The 20,772-nt window shown below is 45.2% G+C and overlaps 1 protein-coding gene across 2 annotated transcripts in view; it reads right to left on the reverse strand.

Moving 5' to 3' along the window:
- tsnare1 (T-SNARE Domain Containing 1) overlaps positions 1-20,772 on the reverse strand; it is an 842,640-nt gene that overhangs the window by 657,053 nt on the left and 164,815 nt on the right. The gene's annotated exons all lie outside the window — the stretch shown is intronic.

The following is a 20,772-nucleotide window of genomic DNA, read 5'->3' on the forward strand; positions in this document are numbered from 1 at the left end:
AATAACCATTCACTTGAGTTTAGTGATGTTTGGCACACGTACTGAGCAAAGATTCTATGTATCTTTTGATAAGTACCTGGTTGATTTAGTCCTTTTCGTGTGGGCTGGATTATGTTGCCCCTAGGAAATATGCTAGTTACAAGATTGATTTGCTTAAAATTGCACTTAATGTGCAATTAACTGCAACTCAAAAAGTGCTGTTGAATTTTCTTTGCAGCTAAAGAGGCAGGTGCGGTATTGGCAGGTACAGGAAAGATGATGCTCAAAGTATGACAATAATAAATCACAATTACAGTCAGCACTTGGGCAAATTTGCTGTTTGAAAAACAAGTCCTGTTTGGCCACTGCTGTACAGACACAGAATTGTACTGGGCCACCAGCCCCATCAACGTGTAGAGACACCAAGCACTAGTTTAGAGTCCAGCTGTTCTGTAGTGAATCGGAATGATTTACTGTAAACTGTGCAGGAGGTGCAGTTCCAGGTGAACAAAGCAGCAAAGTAGAGCATCACATTAAGAGCATATTGAAACTCCCTACTGAGTGCGTGGGCCAGAATAAATTGGAATGAATATCAAATTCTCTGATGAGACGATTGTGCTCTGCATACAACTCTGAACAGCAGGTCACAAATGTACTCAATGTGCTTTACCTACCATAAACCCCTTGGAAAAGTGAGCAACAGAAAAGCAATGTATTTAACTTTTTTAAAAAAAAATCACTGAATGACTGAATCCACCAAGATAGCAATTAAAAAATGTGTTGCCAAAGGACAGTGTGAAGGTGATATCAAGCAATTAGGCTGACGAGAGCCTCACAAAGTGCATGCCATGTCATTTCTAAAAAATTAAATTATGTTCAAATCCCTCATGGTCTCGATCCTCCTCATCTCTGCAGCCTCCTCAAGTCCAATAAACCTCTGAGATCTCTGCACTCATCCAACTCTAGCCTCTTGTATATCCTTGATTTTCATAGACGGCCATCAATTGCTAGTGTATTCACCTGCTTCACTTCTGCATGGAGATAATGTGGTTTCAGCAAGTATCATGAAGCAGCAAGCATGACAACTGTGTCATTACAGAGAATGTACAGCACAGAAAACGCCATATGACTCAACTGGTCCATGCTGAGGTCCACATCGTGAACAGCTTCCATCTTGCTTCATCTAATCCCATCAACATATCTTTCTTTCCTTTCACCTTCATGAGTTTTATCCAACTTTCCTATAAATATAACCATGCTTATTGCTTTACTACTCCTTGTGGTAACAAGTTCCATTCTTTGGGCACCCTGGGCAGCACAGTGGTTAGCACTGCTGCTTACAGCACCAGGGACCCAGGTTCGAATCCCGGCTTAGATCACTACCTGTGCCGAGTCTGCATGTTCTCCCCTTGTCTGCATGGGTTTCCTCTGGGTGCTCTGGTTTCCTCCCACAGTCTGAAAGATGTGCTGGTTAGGTACATTGGCCATGCTAAATTCTCCCTCAGTGTACATGAACAGGCGCCAGAGTGTGGTGACTAGGGGATTTTCACAATAACTTCATTGCAGTGTTAATATAAGCCTATTTGTGACACTAATAAACTTTAAACTTGTTGGTGACATTTAAGATTCACATACTGCAAGACACTTCGTGTCACCAAAAGAGGTACAGACCACCTTGTCTAAATGTCCTCTGCTGTAGGTAGGAAATTTGTTTGGTATATTTATGTCCCTAAAGGCATATTCAGCGAGATTATAATGCTACCTTCATTTCAGAGTGTATTTCGTAACATTTACTTTTAGAATGCATTTGTCAGAGTGCTTAGTTAAGTACATCTACTTTTATCCACACTCCAGCAACATTACTGAAATTCTGCTGACTGCACTTCAGATTGAAGATCAGCTACGAGTCTTTACACTGGGTTTGTGGTCAAAAGGAACAGTGAAGGGGCTCAGTGGGACGTGAACTAGGGTAAATAGGTGGGGTTACGGGGATAGGGCCTGGGTGGGATTGTTGTCGGTGGAGGCTCAATGGGCCAAATGGCCTCCTTGTGCACTGAAGGTATTCTATGAATCTATTTTAAAAAGTTATATGAGACAGTCATTGAGTTGTGAGGAGTAGATGACACATTGCAGCCGATATAATTGTTTTCCGTGTAGTTGGCTTGTGCAGATGAACAGCTGACTCCTCACTTCAGGTCTCCAATAGTTTAGTAGACTTCCTGTTCTTTTCCAGCTATGATCCTTCTGCTGGCTTATCGACTTTCACAGAAAGAGAGTGAGTTTTAGACGTTCCTGCAAAAGCTGGCTATCTTTGCAGAGGCCCTGGCTCAGTTATTACACTCTCTTCAGTGTGGCAAACTTTCAGCTGCTTTGCTTACAGTGCGCACACACAGGTCAATAGACAAGTGGACAGAACAGCACAGGTTGGTAGCAAGCAGGCTTTTGGCCCTCCAGATATTTCAGGACCAGAATGTACTCTCCTGTCTAGGCCACTATACTCAGGGTCTCGAAGGTGAGAATGTCATTGTGTCCCTTTGACCTTACTGGAGATGGTAACCAGTCTTTGAATGGTTTTACAAGTACATTGTCTGGAAGCACAGGGAGGAGTTTCATTCTTCCTGAGAGAAACCCCCTGCAGTCATTCCTGTCATTGGCTAGTTGTACATTCTCAGCCATCCTCCATGTCTATGTCAATTGTAAATTAAACAACCCAGGTCTTTTTTTGGAGTCCAATATTTCCTTGTACAATTCCAGGGTTTTTCGCCATCATCAGAATGGTAAGCATAGGTTATTGGGGATAGGTGGGATGCAGACTTGAGATTATCAGATCAAAAAAAAGTAAAGTTTATTTATTGGTCACAAGTAAGGCTTACATTGACACTGCAATGAAGCTACTGTGAAAATCCCCTAGCCGCCAAACTCCGGCACCTGTTCGGGTACACAGAGGGAGAATTTAGCATGGCCAATACACCGAACCAGCACATCTTTCGGAATGTGGGAGGAAACCAGAGCATCCAGAGGAAATCCATGCGGACACAGGGAGAATGTACAAACTCCACACAGACAGTGACCCGAGCCAGGAATCGAACCCAGGTCCCTGGCACTGTGAGGCAGCAGTGCTAACCACAGTGCCGCTGCACCATGATCTTATTAAATGAAGGAGCAGGCGTGAGGGGCCGAAAGGCCTACACATCTGTTCCTTGTCCGTATGAAATTACAATTGGTGAGTGTCAGTTAAAACTCATCAGCTCTCACTCTGCAATGAAGGATCTCATCTTAGTCACGTGGAAACAGAGCCAGCAAACAAGCATTATTGCATTTGACAAGGAGGATGTCACACGACCAGCAAATTCGGAAACATTTTCTCTCCGGAAATTTCAGCATAGGGAGCAATTATTCAGTCTATTGCGCCTAGACAGATACCAGCTCCCCACAGAAGTAGTTTACTCCAATCCCCTATCCATGTTTTATCCCCCCATTAAATTTTAATTCCAACATTTATTTGACTCCCTCAAATATTTTGGTTGTCTCAATTTCAATTGTCCCTTGTGAGATTGTGGACAACATTCCAATAGCTTTTCCATGAAGAGCATTCTCCTGCTCTCCCCTTTTATGATACAAGTACAAATCCAAACTTTAACCTCCCTTTTCCCTGCACTAGAACTCATTTGACTATTTACTCTATTAAACTCTTTCAAAATTAATTCACGAGATTCTCAAAACTTTCTCTGTTGTTGAGCTTTCAAACCCACTTTAATATTCATGCACCTTTCAGCAATTTGATTTTAGCTTTCCTTCGCATGCCGGCACAGCCACGATAGGAAGCTACAGTAGGAAGCTGTTCAGCTTCTGATCTGAAAGCAATGTGTTTATGCAGTAAAGAGCTCACACCAAGCAGAAAATGCTCTTAAAATCACACTGCACTGCTTCAGGTCATCCCCTACGACTTGCAACATTACTGGACTTCTTTTACATTTTTCATCTTTTAACTGGAATCATTTAAAAACACAACTTGCACACTGCGCAAGGACGAAGGAACAGTAATGATAGGCAAGTTTGATCAGTGCTGCAAGCTTGTGAAAGTGGCACTCCGTGCAATACCCTCAACCAAACAGGACTTGGTTTGCGACCAATCCACATCTGAAGTTCAACAAGGGGCCATGCCTTTATTGTCATCTCCGATCTCCACTGTCAGATCCCAACGGATACACAGAAAGGACCTTTCTGTCAGTGGTTGTCAAACCACCGTCCAGGGCAATGAAGTGAAAGCACGATTCAAATAGTCACATGCTTTCCACGAGTCTTTACAAGTATTGACTCGCTCCCAGGGGCCCCTATGCCAACCTTCAAATGTCAGTGTCAGCTACAGACAGAAAAAAAAGGCTTCCACAGCAAAAAAAAATAAAATGATGAGTACGTAGCAACCCAGGAATAATGTACGAGTAAGTCAACAAGTACAGGAAAATATAGAAATCTCATGACATGAACAGAAATCTGACCTCTAGGTCTTTCACACAGGTTCCTTGGTGCACATGGGCTCAGGTTGAAAACATACAATGTACTGGGGTCAGTGAGTCGTGGGGAAGAGATATTGGCTGTCAATATCCATGTTCACTGGTGATCAATGGCTATCAATAGGCACTGAGGCCAGATTTTCCCCACCAAGGCCTGCCCGGAATCAAGGCACGCACGGGTAAAATGAGGCCCATAATTGACCCCTCCATCCCCGACCCATGCCAGCTTCCTCGAGTCAGGAAATGTTTTCCATCACGATCACACACCCACGTCCTGAGATGTCAGGCTTCTCATTATGATAAAGCCTTGGGGATATTTGAATATCATCCCCCTTGCTATTTCCTCACAGTAGGAGGGATTTGAGAGCCAGTGAAAGAGCCATCAAATGCAGCTATTCATAATATCAATGGCAAAAGCTTTAACCCTCTTAACACTATTCACCTTGTCCAGATAAATGAACAGGCATCAGAGAGCCAGAAAGAAAGAATACCTTATTGCAACTTCATAAAGCTGTCAATTGAACAAAGCTAGCACTCCCCTTCAATCTGTGGAAACAGACCCCTGCTAAACAGAGTTCATTAGCTATACTTGGCACTCAATCAAGCATTCATAGTGAGGCCATCTGTCCAAATTTCTTCTGTGGTTGATTGACACTGGACTTAGTTGGAAGCAGTTTTTTTTTGCAAAGGAGACTTTCAAAGCCTCTTTGCTGATTGCATATTTCAGGAGTGTTTCAATGACTTGCCAACTGCTGGAGAAACCTGTTGGACCTCACCAATCGAAGGAGGGAGATTTGATCGCGTGCACAAATCTTGTGAAGCCCAATCGGTCAGAGAGCCTGAATCATAAACTTGCATGAGAGTCATGATGTGGAGATGCCTGCGTTGGACTGGGGTGGGCACAGTAAGAAATCTCATAGCACTAGGTTAAAGTCCAACAGGTTTATTTGGAATCACGAGCTTTCGGAGCGCTGCACCTTCGTCAGGTGAGTGCATGAGAGTGTGTCGTCTGCTGCAATCTTCCTCCTTGAAATTAGCTTTTGCATGTCCAGGCTGGATCAGGATCTAACAGCATGACATTTTCTGACAACTACAGGGAAGCCACCCCAGGACAAGTCTAAGCAAAACTGACGATGGCAACCAAACGGGAGACATCCACATCCACTTAGAACTGGATTAAGAGGGGAGGTGAGGAGAGTTATTTTCTTGTTATGGGATGCATTACCTGAAAGAGTGAAGTCAATGAAAGAGGATTCAATAGGGACTTTTCAAGTAAAAATCCAATTTTCTTGTGAAAGAAAACAGTTGCAGATCTGCAGGGGAATAGCACGGGCTGGGACTAATTGGATTGCTCTTTCAAAGAGCTGGCAGAGGTGTGCAGGGCCAAATGGCCTCCTTCTGTCTTGTAAGACTCTATGCCAAAATTGGATTCATACAAGTCTTTTCTTTCGTTCATGAGGACGAAATTGCCCTTGAGCGGAGTGGCATGATAAACCATTTCAGAGGGCATTTTAAGAGTTAACCACATTACTGTGAATATGGATGTAGGCCAGATCAGGCAAGGACAGAAGATTTCTGCTCCTGAAGGACATTAGTGAACCATAGTATCCCTACAGTGCAGAAAGAGTCCGCACTGACTCTCCAAAAGAGCATGCCACCTCCCCTCCACCCTATCCTCATAATTCCATGCATTTACCATGGCTAATCCACCAAACCTGCACATCTTTAGATGTCTTAGGGGGCAATTTAGCATGGTCAAGATGGGTGTTCAAATTGAATTGAATTGTTCTATTATTGTCACATGTATTGGAATACAGTCAAAAGTATTGTTCCTTGCAAGCTATACACAAAAAACATACTGTTCATAGAGGACATTGGGGAGAAGGAAAGGATAGGGTGCAGAATATTGTGCTGCAGTTAAGAGTACAGTTTTACAAGCATAGAACAAGAGTAAAATATGGTATTAGAAGGTATGCTGAGCTCAGCTCGCAAGAAGTTGCCACGCTCCAGCACCATCTTTTGATTTATTGTCACATGTATTAGTATACGGTGAAAAATATTGTTTCTTGCGTGCTATACAGACAAAGCATACCATTTATAGAGAAAGAAAGGAGAGAGTGCAGAACATTGTGCAGAATGACTAATGGTCTACCTCAGGGATCAGTGTTGGGACTGTAATTGTTTATGATTTACATAGATGATTTGGAGTTGGGGACCAAGTGCAGTGTGTCAAAATTCACAGATGACACTAAGATGGGTGGCAGAGCAAAGTGTGCAGAGGACACTGAAAATCTGCAAAGGAATATAGATAGTCTAAGTGAGTGGGTAAGAGTCTGGCAGTTGGAGTACAATATTGGCAAATGTGAGATCATCCATTTTGGTAGGAATAACAGCAAAATGGACTATTATTTAAATGGTAAAATATTGCAGCATGCTGCTGTGCAGAGGGACCTGGGTGTCCTTGTACATGGATCACAAAAAGTTGGTTTGCAGGTGCAGCAGGTAATTAAGGCAGCAAATATAATTTTGTCTTTCATTGCTAGAGGGATGGAGTTTAAAAGCAGTGAGGTTTATGTTGCTAGGTATAAGGTGCTGGTGAGGTCACACCTGGAGTACTGTGAACAGTTTTGGTCTCCTTACTTGAGAAAGGATATCCTGGCACTGGAGGGGGTGCAGAGGAGATTCACTAGGTTGATTCCAGAGTTGAGAGGGTTGGCTTATGAGGAGAGACGGAGACTATACTCATTGGAATTCAGAGGAATGAGGGGAGATCTTATAGAAACATATAAGATTATGAAGGGAATAGATAAGATAGAAGCAGGGAGGTTGTTTCCACTTGCAGGTGAAACCAAATTAGGGGGCATGGCCTCAAAATAAAGGGGAGCAGATTTAGGACTGAGTTGAGGAGGAACTTCTTCACACAAAGGGTTGTGAATCTGTGGAATTCCCTGCCCAGTGAAGCAGTTGAGGCTACCTCATTGAATGTTTTTAAGGCAAAGATAGATACATTTTTGAACAGTCAAGGAATTGAGGATTATGGTGAGCGGCTGGGTAAGTGGAGGTGAATCCATGAAAAGATCAGCCATGATCTTATTGAATGGCGGAGCAGGCTCAAGGGGCTAAATGGCCTACTCCTGCTCCTAGTTCTTCTGTTCTTATTAATGTAGTATTACAGTCATTGCTAGGGTGTAAAGAAAGATCAACTTAATTGAGGTAGGCCCATTCAAAAGTCTGATGGCAGCAGGGAAGATGATGTTCTTGACTTGGTTAATACATGTCCTCAGACTTTTGTATCTTTTTTTCCCGACAGAAGAAGGTGGAAGAGAGTATGTCCAGGGCGCTTGGGGTCCTTAATAATGCTGGCTACTTTTCCAAGACAGTGGAAAGTGTGGACAGTGTCAAAGGGTTGAAGGCTATTTTGTGTGATGGACTGGGTTTGGTTCAGAATCCTTTTGTAGTTTCTTGCAGTCTTGGACAGAGCAGGAGCCATACCAAGCTGTGATACAACCAGAAAGAATACTTTCTATGGTGCATCTGTAAAAGTTGGAGAGGATCATAGCAGACATGCCAAATTTCCTTAGTCTTCTGAGAAAGTAGAGGCGTTGGTGTTCTTTCTTCACTATAGTGTCAGCATGGAGGGATCAGAAGTTGTTGCTGATGAGGACACCTAAAAATTTGAAGCTCTCGATCAACATCGACAATGGTTTCATGGTCATTAGACTTAATTTCAGATCTTCATTGAATTCAAATTTCTCCATCTGCTGTGGTGGGATTCAAACCCAGATCCTGGGTTCAAATCCCACCACCAGACCCTTACTCACTCACTTAGACTATCTATATCCCTTTGCAGATTTTCAGTGTCCTCTGCACACTTTGCTCTGCCACCCATCTTAGTGTCATCTGTGAATTTTGACACATTGCAATTGGTCCCCAACTCCAAAACATCTTCGTAAATTGTAAACAATTGCGGTCCCAACACTGATCCCTGGGGCACACCACTACGCATTCTGCATTCTCTCCTTTCCTTCTCTATGTATGGTATGCTTTGTCTGCATTGCATGGAATCAGGGTTACCCTGGGTCTCCGGATTTTTAGTCCAGCGACAATACCACTGCGCCACTGCTTCCCTTCAGCAGGGAAATGACCTGATAGGCATCAGTCACATCTGAGGGCTAGCCTGGAAATAACAGGACAATGATTTTACCACCACCCAGAAAGTTGTCAAAGAGCTCAGAATTTCCCTTCCACGTGATTGCAATGAGTCAACTCCCACAACTGCTCTGCATAATTTGCCAGCTAATCCCCTGACTTTGAAAATGTCAGTAAGAAGTCTCACAACACCAGGTTAAAGTCCAACAGGTTTATTTGGTAGCAAAAGCCACTAGCTTTCGGAGCACTGCGCCTTCGTCAGGTAAGTGGGAGTTCTGTTCACTAACAGGGCACATAAAGATACAAACTCAATTTACAAAATAATGGTTGGAATGCGAGTCTTTACAGGTAATCAAGTCTTAAAGGTACAGACAATGCGAGTGGAGAGAGCATTAAGCACAGGTTAAAGAGATGTGTATTATCTCCAGACAGGACAGTTAATGAGATTTTGCAAGTCCAGGCGAGTCGTGGGGGTTACAGATAGTGTGACACGAACCCAAGATCCCGGTTGAGGCCATCCTCATGTGTGCGGAACTTGGCTATCAGTCTCTGCTCAGCGACTCTGCGCTGTCGTGTGTTGTGAAGGCCGCCTTGAAGAACGCTTACCCGAAGATCAGAGGCCGAATGCCCATGACCGCTGAAGTGTTCCCCAACAGGAAGAGAACACTCTTGCCTGGTGATTGTCGAGCGGTGCTCATTCATCCATTGTCGTAGAGTCTGCATGGTCTCCCCAATGTATCATGCCTCGGGACAACCTTTCCTGTAGCGTATCAGGTAGACAACGTTGGCCGAGTTGCAAGAATTTGTACCGTATACCTGGTGGATGGTATTCTCACGTGAGATGATGGCATCCGTGTCGATGATCTGTCACGTCTTGCAGAGGTTGCTGTGGCAGGGTTGTGTGGTGTCTTGGTCACTGTTCTCCTGAAGGCTGGGTAGTTTGCTGCGGACAATGGTCTGTTTGAGGTTGTGCGGTTGTTTGAAGGCAAGAAGTGGGGGTGTGGGGATGGCCTTGGCAAGATGTTCGTTTTCATCAATGACATGTTGAAGGCTCCGGAGAAGATGTCGTAGCTTCTCCGCTCCGAGGAAGTACTGGACAACAAAGGGTACTCTGTCCGCCATGTCCCGTGTTTGTCTTCTGAGGAGATCGGTGCAGTTTTTCACTGTGGCGCGTCGGAACTGTCGATCGATGAGTCGAGCACCATATCCTGTTCTTATGAGGGCATCTTTCAGCGTCTGGAGGTGTCTGTTGCGATCCTCCTCATCCGAGCAGATCCTGTGTACTTGGAGGGCTTGTCCGTAGGGGATGGCTTTTTTAGCGTGTTTAGGATGGATGCTGGAGAAGTGGAGCATCGTGAGGGTATCCGTGGACTTGCGGTACAGTGAAGTGCTGAGGTGACCATCCTTGATGGAGATGCATGTGTCCAAGATTGCAACCGATTTCGGAGAGTAGTCCATGGTGAGTCTGATGGTGGGATGGAACTTGTTGATGTCATCATAGAGTTGTTTCAGTGATTGTTCACCATGAGTCCAAAGGAAGAAAATGTCATCGATGTATCTAGTGTATAGCATCAGTTGAAGGTCCTGTGCGGTGAAGAGGTCTTGTTCGAACCTGTGCATGAAGATGTTGGCATATTGAGGTGCGAATTTGGTCCCCATGGCTGTTCTGTGTGTCTGGATGAAGAACTGCTTGTTGAAGGTGAAGACATTGTGGTCCAGGATGAAGCAGATGAGTTGTAAAATTGCATCTGGAAACTGGCAGTTGTCGGCGTTGAGTACTGAGGCAGTTGCAGCAATGTCATCTTCCTGGGGGATGCTCGTGTAGAGTGCCGAGACATCCATTGTGACGAGGAGTGCTCCTGGTCCAACTGCTCCATGTGTGCTGAGTTTCTGTAGGAAGTCCGTAGTGTCGCGACAAAAGCTGGTGGTTCTTTGTACAATGGGTTTCAGGATGCCCTCGACGTAGCCAGAGAGGTTCTCGCGCAGGGTCCCATTGCCGATACGATGGGACAGCTGGGTGTGTTTGCCTTGTGTATCTTCGGGAGGCAGTAGAGATCTCCAACACAGGGAGTACGTGGGATGAGAGCACGGCGGGTGCTCTGAAGGTCCAGATCAAAGGTCTTGATCAGTCTGTTGAGTTGACGGGTGTGTTCTTTGGTCGGATCTGTGGACGGGACATGGCAGACAGAGTACCCTTCGTCGTCCAGTACTTCCCCGGAGCAGAGAAGCTTCAACAGCTCCTCCGGAGCCTTCAACATGTCATTGATGAAGACAAGCATCTCGCCAAGGCCATCCCCACACCCCCACTTCTTGCCTTCAAACAACCTCAAACAGACCATTGTCCGCAGCAAACTACCCAGCCTTCAGGAGAACAGTGACCACGACACCACACAACCCTGCCACAGCAACCTCTGCAAGACGTGCCGGATCATCAACATGGATGCCATCATCTCACATGAGAACACCATCCACCAGGTACACGGTGCATACTCTTGCAACTCGGCCAACGTTGTCTACCTGATACGCTGCAGGAAAAGATGTCCCGAGGCATGGTACATTGGGGAAACCATGCAGATGCTCCGACAATGGAATGAACGAACACCGCTCCACAATCACCAGGCAAGAGTGTTCTCTTCCTGTTGGGGAACACTTCAACGGTCACAGGCATTCGGCCTCTGATCTTTGGGTAAGCGTTCTCCAAGGCAGCCTTCACGACACATGACAACGCAGAGTCGCTGAGCAGAGTCTGATAGCCAAGTTCCGCACACATGAGGATGGCCTCAACCGGAATTTTGGGTCCATGTCGCACTATCTGTAACCTCCATGACTTGCCTAGGCTTGCAAAATCTCACCAACTGTCCTGTCTGGAGACAATACACATCTCTTTATCCTGTGCTTAACGCTCTATCCACTCACATTGTCTGTACCTTTAAGACTTGATTACCTGTAAAGACTCGCATTCCAACCATTATTTTGTAAATTGAGTTTGTATCTTTATGTGCCCTGTTTGTGAACAGAACTCCCACTTACCCAACGAAGGAGCAGCGCTACGAAAGCTAGTGACTTTTGCTACCAAATAAACCCGTTGGACTTTAACGTGGTGTTGTGAGACTCCTTACTGTGTTTACCCCAGTCCAACGCCGGCATCTCCACATTTTGAAAATGATAACAGCAAAGGAGCCACAAACTTATCACACGGCAGCTGGAGACAAAAAGGTGATTATTTCATGGTCAGCAAATTTGCCACTGCAGATTTTCACGCGGCCCAGACCCACAGGCCCATTAAATTACTTCCAAAAATATCCGTCACACTGTGTACAAATACCACCGTAAATCCACCTCACACAACACAGCTCCTTTAAACATTTAGAAAGCTTCGACATCAACCCCCTCCCCCATTGTATCTGTTTATGTCAGCCAAAAGCTGACAGAGAAATCTGGGGTAGGGGGGGAAAGAGGGTCGGAAAAGCAGGAATTATTAACCAGGAACAGAGATTTGCTTTCTGGCATTTCTGTGGCCAAATGCAGGTCAGCAATGAGGTAGCAATGTCTTTAAAGAGAAGCGACAGCCCCGTCCACACAAGTGATTGATGTATACATATATTAAAAATTAACAAGGCCAATAAACAATAATTTATGCATCCAATATCTGAACTGGCAATATCCTGAAGAGAGGGAGTTTCTACTTGCCAATAAACTCGACTGAATCCACCTCAACTGTAGCTCAACCTTTTATCAACCCAACTACTGCCACATAACTGATACTGTCAAGATAATTGTCACACATGGATCGAGCAACAGTAACATGGAATGTACGATAATGTGGTTGGCCCCTGGCAGAGACTCAAATTAAAAAGTCGTGTTATCTAATATTTTCCCATTACCGTCCAGTCCTTCCAGACAGAAATTCTCCTCTAATTAGTTACAAAAACTTCTGCAATTTAAATTTATGGCAAGTTGAATATACTAAGCCACGTCAGCGAAAGATCCACTTTGATGAGATGCACATGAAGCAGTAGAGGAGGGTGATGGACATGAGGATGAAGAATTTGACAATACCAGCATTCCATCTCATAGGCATTGTTCACCATCTGTTAAAACAATCCACAAGCTATGCAAGGGTACATCCTGCATTATAGAATACCAGGATGACTTTATTTTAAAAAGGGTCTGTATGAAAGAATTGCTCATTTGCCAGGTAAAATAAGTGATAGAATTCCTGCAACTGGGTAACATTCTGAACAAACTATTCCGACTCAATCCTTGACAACTCATAGAATCATAGCATTCCTAGAGTGCAGAAGGAAGCCATTCAGCCCATCGAGCCCAAACCAGCAGCAATCCCACCCAGGCCCTATCCCTGTAAACTCACATATTTACCCTGATAATCCACCTGACACGAAACAGCAATTTACCATGGCCAATCAACCTAACCCGCACATCTTTGGACTGTGGGAGGGAACTGGAGCACCCGGAGGAAACTCATGCAGACACGGGGAGAATATGTAAATTCCCACAACCAGACACCCGAGGCAATATCCGAGGCAGGAACTGAACCCGGGCCCCTGGCGCTGAGAGACAGCTGTGCTAACCACTGTGCTATTGTGCTGCCCCAGTACAGAGAGACAGAATTGTTAAACAAAATTCTATTCAATCAAAATACTTCAATTCAAATTGAATCCAATCCATGGTCCCCATGACAGGGACAAACAAGGTCCAAGCCAACAAGATGCGGAATTGCACCATATTCTGGGTTTGATCTGACACTCTATCTTAGCCAAAAGACCCAGTACTCAAAGATTATCCCCAGTACAGACAGAGTCTAATTTCAAAATCAAGCCCTCCTGAATGGCAATACACTGACTGCCTCCACCACAAAGATACAGTGCATACAGTCCAAAAGATGCTCCGCACCGACTCACCAAAGCTCCTTCAACAGCACCATCCAAACCCACGACCTCTACCACCAGAACAGTGGTTCCCAAACATTTTTCACTGGGCCGCACTTTCGGAATAAAAATTTGCTCGTGCCACACCGAATTTTTTATTGATAAGAAATACATTTTTAAAAAAACAACTCCTAGCAGTGCTTGATTCATAACATAGAACACAACTACTTTATAATATGATCATGGGACATCCAGAAAGTATAAAACAATCATTTTGGAAAATATCTATCCATGTTTAAATGTTTCTTTTATTGTCCTTGAATCTTCCCGCCACACTTGCCACCCTCTCTCACCACACCAGTGTGGCGCGCCGCACCCTTTGGGAACCACTGACCTAGAAGGACAGGGGTAGGAGATGCATTGGAACACCACCACCTGCTCGTTCGCCTTCAACCCACACAACACTTTGACTTAGAACTATATTGCTGTTTGTTCACTGTCACTGAAGTCAAAATCCTGAAACTCCTTCCCTAACATCACTGTGGGTGTACCTATAGCACATGGGCTGTAGCAGTTCAAGGCGGCAAATTACCATCACCTTCTCAAATGCTGGCCCAGCCAGCAAAGAAGACATCCTGTGTCAGACAAAAAAAAAGATTTAAAATAACTGATTTTAAAAGAAACTTGAAACTTCCGAACTAGTCTCACTGCTTCATGTAATAAAATTGTCCCAAGAGATTTGCGAAAATGCTTCACTAAATAAAGTCAGTGGCACAAAGCAATGAATATTACAATCTCAGGAGCAGAGAGATCGAAACAAAAGGAGACGAGTCAAAAATTCCCCAGCAACGCAGGGTAGAATTTGCCATTCCAGTGACTAAGGCTGCAATTTAACAGTTCCGTTAACCACATGCTCAAATTCCATAATGGCCGCTAAATATTGCATGAGACCAAAAATGAGATTTGCACTGGTGAGATTTCAGTTTGGTATCTTCCCTGCTTTCCCCTCCAATGATGCGATCAAGCGTGAGCTTGCTTAGCACATTTGAAAATAAACTGGCATTAGGCCTATATTCCATTACTTCCGCCCTCACGGAAAACCATTCGTGATGACCACCTTGAGGGTGCACAGATAAGTATAGCCCCCGGGTGGTGAAGTACATGACTAGGCCCTTGAAGTACCCCCAATACCTCTGTAATTGGGAAGGAGCACCCTGATGCTGGTGGGGGGATAATGACAAGTATATTTTAAATGCCAATCAGGGTCCATTCTCCATGGAGCCAGTCTTGCCGGCTCCATCAGGCCCTGCCCGTGTGACAGCACAAACCACACCCCGAGATTTTCAATGCTCTGAGTGCCAGAAATTCTGGTCTGAAAATTCGGCTGTAGATCTGGAGAGGTGAACGCAGATTTTCAGTCAGAGGTTGACACTTTCTGAGAATTCTGCACTAAGTGTCTCGGAGGGTGGGAAGATCGACATGACTCTCACTGGATGCGGCAAGTGGGGCTAATGGATTTTCATACCCAATCTTCCACTTTCAGCTCAACGATTAAACATCCATGAGTAGCTCGTCGAATCTTGTGGCTGGGAAGTGATTCTCCCAACCTGACTTTACATCATGGGCGTATGTCTTGGCATGACATTTAAATGGCATCCGCACATTGCAGGTCAAATGTGGTCTGAATGTGGTGCAGACCGCACCATCATGAAGACCAAATGCAATAAACCCTCAACTCGAGGGTGCAGCAGAACCTTCCCGGAGATTCTCCTCCAGGCCATCTCAGAAAAGAGGAAAGTCCTCTTTCTGAGGAATGGGGCAGGATGGCCTCAAGCCCAGGACATTTGCTTCGAGAGCCCCCGACAGCATAGCCTTGGGCCCAGGACAGTATTTTACTACACCACTCTGTTCCTTGACCATCCCATAGTTCTGCCTGTCTTCCCCTTCCCACTCCTACATCCAAGACCCCAAGCTCTGCCTTAGACACACCCCATGCCCTAGAACTACCTCCAGTCCCGCCTCCATCTCCCCCTCTCTGCTGATATTGCCTCCTGTACCCAGCCGCGATGCAGCTTCTGACACAGGCACCAAAATCTCTCAGCGGCTCCCTTGAAGATAGATGGAAGTTATGTCTTTGGATCTCAAAGTCACTGATGAACTGAAGTTTGTCAGGTGCAACCAACTTACAAGTCAGGAAACAGCTCATCCTAATTATCCGATCGCACGACACTTAATTTGGAGGGAAAACAAAATTCCGGTGAACAGGTCTTTTAATGAGCATTCATGAGATGCAAATGAATGTAATTGTGGTTCCCGACATAGGTCAGGTCGAAACTCAACCTGCTTTTAACCTGCCAAAGTTCCAAATTAATTTCCCATTGGCAGCAAACTGACATTTTCCATCATGCCAAATTAGTGCTTCCTCACCCCCCCACTCCACACCCCCCACCCCCATTCCACACCAGCCCCCCCAGCCCAATTCCCACCACTGGCGGGAGTGGAAAATTCCATCCACGTTTAACCTCCTGAGACGTGGACAATTTCTAGTAAAACTTCCAAGAGGAGAAAATATAGAAGATTTTCCATGATCTCGGAGGATAATCACACAAGAACTATGAAATAACTATGAAATTACTACCTATCATTATTCAATTCCAAGCAGTTGTTACCTTGGTGTTTGTAATGCTGCCGGACCCAGGTTTCATTGGGCTATGTTCGGATTAGAGACCTTGGGCAGAATATTACGGCCCCTCCTGCCAGCAGGATTTTCCGGTCCCGCCGACGTCAACGGAACTTTTAACGCTCGCTGCATTTTATGGCCCCGTTATATTTGGGGTGGGTTGTAAAATTCCAATGATGATTGCCAATTCCTCCAGAATTTAAACCTCAAAGTTCATAACCAGGTCACACGAGTGTTAATCCTGGACTTGAGCATCATGGAGGCCCATGCACCTACATAAACACTGCAGTAGCTGCTAAAGATAGGCTGATGTGCTCTAACTCAGAACCCAACTTCAGACTGGGTCAAAATAGCAACTGGAAAAAGACAGTTCAATCGAATCAGTACAGTGCAGAAGCAGGCTATTCGGCCCATCGAGTCTGCGCCAACTCCCTGGCACAGCATCTTACTCGGGCACTATCACCGTAACCCCTCATATTTACCCTGCAAATCCTCCCAACCTGCACAACTTGGGAGTCTAAGGGGCAATTTAGCCTGGTCAATCTACCTATCCTGCACAAGTTGAGTGTGGGAGGAAACCGGAGCACCTGGAGGAAACCCACACAGAGACAGAGAGAACGTGCAAACTCCATACAGACAGTGACCCGAGGTCAGGAGCGAACACAAGTCCCTGGCGCTGAGAGACAGCAGTACTAACCACTGCACCACCGTAATGAAAGAAAATCATCCTACTGAATGATGAAATGCTAAACCAAAGGGAGGAAACAAAGCTGCTGGAACAATTGAACAGAAAGGAAGGATGGCCAGGAAAGACAGTGAAAGATGCAGTGACAGATAGGGTGCCATCACTATCAGGGACTGGCACTGCTATATTTGACAAGTGGCACAGATCCAGTTCTCATCACTGAATAAGGGCGAGGTATGACTGCAAAATGAAATTCCAGCACTGGTCCGAGAAGTAAAATGAGATGTAGCAGGGAATATTTCTCGGTGAGGAGCACAGCAGATACAAAAGAGGTTAACAGAGGAGCGACAGCAAGGGACTGTTTATAATTGTAAATGAGCTGAGTGGGAAGAGAGGTAGAAAGATCATTGGCTTGGAATCTGTGAAGGACATGGACTGAAAAGAATGCAAGGTGGCTGTGACTCATTTCAGGGCAAGTAAAGTGACAAGAAGAATTGGAGAGAAGAAGAATCACTTGACCGAGACACATAACATACTGAGGGGTCCTCTTCTGGGGGAATCTACTACCAGGGGCCACTACTTAAAAATAAAGGGTCACCCGTTTAGGACAGAGAGGAAGATATATTTTTTTCCCCTCAGAGGGTTGACAGTCTTCGCAATTCTTCTTCAAAAGGCAGTGGAAGCAGTCTTTGAATATTCTTCAGGTGGAAGTAGGAAGATTCTGGAGAAGTCTGGGGGGAAGGGGGGGGGTGAAAATTAATTGAGGGGAGGTGTAAATGTGGAGTTCAAGTCACAATTTGATCAGCCGTGATCTTAGGGAATGGGGGGGCAGGCCTGAGGGGCAGAATGGCCTATTCCTGCTCCTGATTCACATTGAGAACTGCTCCAGTTATCAAGAAGAGCACTGAAATATGTGGAATGCACATGATACGCCAGAGATCTACAAGACAAACTAAACCTGCCATTTCCACGGACAACTAAAACAAAAATAAATTCATGCTGTTGCGGATATTCTTCGATGGCACGTCAGGGGACATTGGTCACAGCAGTAGCAGCATGCAAGGGGCAAAGCAGTCCCACAAACAATGGGTCAGATCAAAGCTTTGCAATCCTGGAGAAATGGTGGTGAAAGCTGAACAGTGAATCAGAGGAAGGGGCTCCATAGTCAACCCCATCCTTAATGAAGGGGGTGGGGCATTAGGCAGCACAGTGCCAGCCAATTCCACCCCCCCACCCCCAGGAATGCCAGGTAGATTGTTGTGTTCATTTATTCAGTGTTTAATTGTACGTCATCTGATTGTGCTCTGTGCTAATTAGTCAAGCCTGTAGTTGCTCAGGGAGAAAGAGAAGCTGAAAGGAAGCTTGTCGCTGCAGATTCCCTTTTAAGTTTGAAAGAAAGACCTGTTCAACATCGAAACTGCATATTTCCAAGGGGTAAAACGTAATATGGATGGTCTATCCCTCACCCTCCTCCCAAGTACCCCAGGTCATACCTTAGACCAAGTTGATATATCCCACGTGATATGAAGAGACAGCCAAAGAGATTGGATGCTGCAAAGTCTATGGGCCTTGACAGCATCCTGGTTGTAGTACTGAACATTTGTGTTCCAGAACTAGTGACACACCTAGCCAAGCTCTTCCAGTACATCTGCAGCACTGACATCTATCCAGCCATATGGAAAATGATCTGTGCACAAAAAGCAGAGTAAATCCAACCCAGCCAACTACTACCTCATTGGTATATACTCAAATGATCAGCAAAGTGATGGAAGATGTCATCAAAAATGCCATCAAGCAGATTTTTCATAGCAATAACGTACTCAGTTTGTGTTTCGCCAAGGCCACTCCACTCCTGACCTCATTACAGCCTTCATAAAACATGAGCAAATGAGCTAAATTCCAGAGGTGAGGTGAGAATGACTGCCCTTGACATTATGGGAGAATTTGACAAGTGTGGCCTTATGGTGCTTTTGCAAAATTGAACTCAATGGGAATTAGGGGGAAGCTCTTCACTGGTTGGAATCCCAGCCTAAAAGTGGATGGTTATGGTTTTCAAAACTCTAGAACATCACCACAGATGTACCTCAGGTAGTGTTCATGGCCCAACCATCTATAGCTCCTTCCCTCCATCATAAGGTCAGAAGTGGGGAAGATTGTTGATAATTGTGCAATGTTCAGCACCATTCACGATTCCTCAGATACATTTGTGAACTTGCTGGATTTTTATGAAGATGTGACTAGTGCGGTTGACGGAGGGGAACCGGTAGATGTGGTGTTTTTGGATTTCCAAAAGGCATTCGATAAGGTGCCTCACAAAAGGTTGCTGCAGAAGATTGGGGCACACGGAGTTGGGGGTAGGGTGTTAGCGTGGATTGGGGATTGGCTATCCAACAAGAAGCAGAGAGTTGGAATAAATGGGTGCTCTTCTGGTTGGCAGATGGTGACTAGTGGCGTGCTACAGGAATCGGTACTGGGGCCTCAACTGTTTACTATTTACATAGATGATCTGGAGGAGGGGACTGAGTGTAGGGTAACAAAGTTTGCTGACGACACGAAGATAAGTGGGAAAGTGAATTGCGTGGAGGAAGCGGAGGTCTGCAGAGAGATTTGAATAGGCTGAGTGAGTGGGCGAGGATCTGGCAGATGGAGTATAACGTTGGCAAATGCGAGGTTATTCACTTTGGAAGAAATAATAGCAAATTGGATTATTATTTAAATGGAAAAAAATTACAACATGCTACTGTGCAAAGGCACCTGGGGGTCCTTGTGCATGAGTCGCAAAAACTCAGTCTGCAAGTACAACAGGTTATTAAGAAGGCAAATGGGATGTTGGCATTTATCGCGAGGGGGATAGAATATAAAAGCAGAGAAGTCTTGCTGCATCTGTACGAGGCATTGGTGAGGCCGCAGCTGGAATACTGTGTGCAGTTTTGGTCCCCTTACTTGTGAAAGGATATATTGGCCTTGGAGGAAGTGCAGAGAAGGTTCACCAGGTTGATACCAGAGATGAGGGATGTAGATTGAGCAGATTAGGTTTGTACTCATTGGAGTTTAGAAGGCTGAGGGGTGATCTTATCGAGGCATATGAGATAATGAAGGGGCTGGATAGGGTAGAAGTGGAGAGATTCTTTCCACTTAGAAAGGAAATCAGAACTAGGAGGGCACAGCCTCAAAATAAAGGGGGGTCAGTTCAGGACAGAGTTGAGGAGGAACTTCTTCTCTCAGAGGGTGGTGAATCTCTGGAATTCTCTGCCCACTGAAGTGGTGGAGGCTACCTCGTTGAATATGTTTAAGTCACGGATAGATGGATTTCTGATCGGTAGGGGAATTAAGAGTTATGGGGAGCAGGCGGGTAAGTGGAACTGATTCACTTCAGATCAGCCATGATCTTATTGAATGGCGGGGCAGGCTCGAAGGGCTAGATGGCCTACTCCTGCTCCTATTTCTTATGTTCTTATGACTCCTCAGTTACAGGAGCAGTCCATTCATATTCAGCAAGGTACAGACAACATTCAGCCGTGAGCTACGATACAAGTAATGCTTACACCACACAGTAACAAGCAATGATCATCTCCAACAGAGATAATCTAACCATCTCCCTTTGACATTCACTGGCATGACCATGGCTGAATTTCCCCACCATCAACATCATGGGGATTAGTGTTGAACTGGAACTCAATGGGACCTGTAACGTCAACACGGCAGGTCAGAGGCTCGAAATTCTGCAGCAAGTAACTCACCTCCTTACTTCCCAAAGCCCATCCCTCATCCTACAACGCACAACTCAGGAGTATGATTGAATATTCCACACTTACCTAGATGTGTGCAGTTCCAGAAGGAGCTATTGGTGACTGGACCGAGGATGCTAACCTGAGG

This window comes from Mustelus asterias, chromosome 7, assembly GCF_964213995.1.
Source record: "Mustelus asterias chromosome 7, sMusAst1.hap1.1, whole genome shotgun sequence".
Taxonomy (NCBI): Eukaryota; Metazoa; Chordata; class Chondrichthyes; order Carcharhiniformes; family Triakidae; genus Mustelus; species Mustelus asterias.